Source organism: Lathyrus oleraceus, chromosome 7 (assembly GCF_024323335.1).
Source record: "Lathyrus oleraceus cultivar Zhongwan6 chromosome 7, CAAS_Psat_ZW6_1.0, whole genome shotgun sequence".
Lineage (NCBI taxonomy): Eukaryota > Viridiplantae > Streptophyta > Magnoliopsida > Fabales > Fabaceae > Lathyrus > Lathyrus oleraceus.
In genome coordinates, this window is record NC_066585.1 from 5687284 (window position 1) to 5689934 (window position 2651).

The 2651-nt window shown below is 41.4% G+C and overlaps 1 long non-coding RNA gene across 1 annotated transcript; it reads left to right on the plus strand.

Moving 5' to 3' along the window:
- Nucleotides 1-1059: 1059 nt before the first annotated feature.
- On the plus strand, nucleotides 1060-2181 carry LOC127105301 (uncharacterized). The gene is made up of 3 exons (XR_007794986.1): nucleotides 1060-1184; nucleotides 1269-1612; nucleotides 2047-2181. It is a non-coding gene; the product is annotated as an uncharacterized LOC127105301 (long non-coding RNA).
- Nucleotides 2182-2651: the final 470 nt, after the last annotated feature.

Genomic DNA, 2651 nt, shown 5'->3' on the forward strand with positions numbered 1-2651 from the left:
CACAATTAAATGACTACTTAGAAAATTTTAAACATTCATTTAAGGGGATTTAACAGTCTGTTTTAAAAAAAGAATAAAGCATTGAATAAATAAACAAGAAAAGAAAAAAATGAGGACGCAAAACAGTAGCTCGATCGTCCTCCTCTCTCATTCTCTCACTCATCTCTCGAAACCGCCTCTCCATATCTCGCCCTCTCTCATTCACTCTAACTCCTCAAACTCTCGTCTTCCTCACGAAATCTCTCGCGCCCTCAACCTTCCCCAAACTTCACTCTATATGCAAACAGAGGCAAAGGCTACTAAAAGGGCTCACCTTCGACGGTGACGGCGAGCTCAGGTAATGCTTGAACCTTCACTTCACTTCCTCGAATGCTGGTGTTCTTTTATCTCAGGATTAGGTTTTGATTTTTGCTCTTCAGGTTTTCAGTTCCGCCTCCTTCTTAGGTTTTTCTCCTCTTTTAATTTTTTGTTAGAGTCTTCTGTTTGGCCGCCTCCGATTAGGGTTTTTTCGAATCCCTTCTCACTGATTTCTTCTTCCTATTTATCCTCTTCAAATTAGGGTTTACAGGATGGCATATGGAGCTCAAAAGAGTATCCTGCAAAACCCCCTTCTGGATGGTCAGTTTTTGGTCGCCCTAATCGATGCTTGGGTTGGAACAGGTACACTGGGTTTTGCTTTCTTCCATATTTTTTGTCCCAATTCCAATTTGGGAACTTTCTTGAATTTTTAATGCTTTGACTAATTCCTTTATCTTTTACTGCAGTGAAAAATGGTTAACGCAAGAATGGCTTCGGTTCGGATTCGTGCTCAGGAGGTTTATTTTCCGCAGGTTTGTTGTGCACGGAGGACTTCCCAGTCCCTTTTATCAAGAATGGGTTCAAATCTGCAAAAAAGATTCTGAGAATCGGTGGGGTTGTCCTGGGCGTATGGCACAACATTGACATTCAATCTTGTCTCATCACCTACAGTATTCATTCCAAGAGTACCTTTGTACAAAGAATTACCATATGAAGGCGGCAAATTTCCCGTTGATTTGGACTTCCTCTATTAGGAATTTTAGAAGGACCAACACCAGTGCAATGACTGCCTTCAACAAGTCTACAAGGCATCTTAATGTTGTCTGCTAATATCTTGAAAAGTAAAGCGTGATGCCTAGAGAGCCCAACATCTAAGGACCCAAGAGGTAATACACTTGTGTGAAGAGATGTTCTTAATTCTGTAATTCTTTCTGTCCATTTTGCTAATATAACATTAACATCCTTTACAGGGTCGCCCATATGGCTCGTAACAAGTTCGGCAAGCCTTTGCACCAAAATACCGATCTCAGTGACAGGACAGTCCAATGCTATACAATGTGCAATTTGCACCAGCTCGTCCAGGGCAGGATCAATTGTTCGATTGACTATGACCACTTCAAAGCTAGAACCACCTGAGTTTGTTTCAAGATCAGCTAGAGATGGCATCTGTGAAGGATCTGTGACTTTCGTCTAAGTGAAGCAGTACCAATAACACTTCCAGCCGGTAGATCAGCTAGTGAAGCCGCACTCAATGATATAAATGCATCTCTAACATCCTCTCGTGGAAGGTTACACGGTAAAATAGTTTTCTCTGGTGAGTATGTAGGAACATCTTTCATTGAATGAACAGCAATGGCAATGTCCTCATTTATGAGTGCTTCATCTATCTCTTTTGTGAACAATCCCTTCCCACCTATGTCTGCGAGCGGTTGCGATAATATTCTGTCACAGGTCGATTTAATTATTACAATTTGAATAGCTCCTTCTTCAGCTAACTCTGTATGCGATGCCATGAGTTGTTGCCACTTTGTTACTTGGTCGAGTTGTTAGTTCATACAATATCCTTGCAAACGTGTCAGAATGTTTGCTATCTGTGAAAAGTATCTCAGAAAAAGCATTCTCATAGGCTAGCAACAAAATTCTGTTTTGTGGCTCAGAAACAAAACTCTCTAATATCATGGCAGCTTTCCGGCAAACTTCTGGAACAGGATGTGGTGTCTTAATTACTTTGAGCAATATGGATTGCAGGTTGACGAGTGCACCTATAGCAGCTGCCTGAGCATCAATTGCCGGTAATCTGATAAGGTCAATCAAACGTTTGTGTATCTGTGGAAAAAATGATAGCAAGAAAGGTTCGTTGTCAGGATTAATGATCAATCGGCCAGATAACTCAGCAGCAGCACAATGCCAGGCTTTGACAGGAGAATTCAATATCCCCATGATGGCCTGAACTGCACGTTTCTCTCTATTGTAAGATCTTCAATGCATTGGAAGGCTGTTGGTTTATTACTTTATACTGGCTGTTGTATTGCTGTTATGTTAATTATTGTTTATTGCAGGTTGGGGACGAGGTTCATGGCAATCTGCTCATATTGCAAGCGGGTTAGACGCAGGACCTGATGGTTGCATTTGACCTTGGCAAGGTTGTGTTGCAGCTGTAACAGGTTGGTCCTTTTGGAAACCTCATTGCTTGGAAATGGCTTCAACTAGTAGCAGGCACCTTTGTATCATGTTTCTTGTTGTTTTTTTCTTTTGGAGAAAAGTGTGATGAGTTCTTCATCTTGAGAGAAGAGGTTTTGTTCCGAGAGAAAAAGAGGGAACAAGGAAGTGGACTTTGCACAACTCGTAGGAAT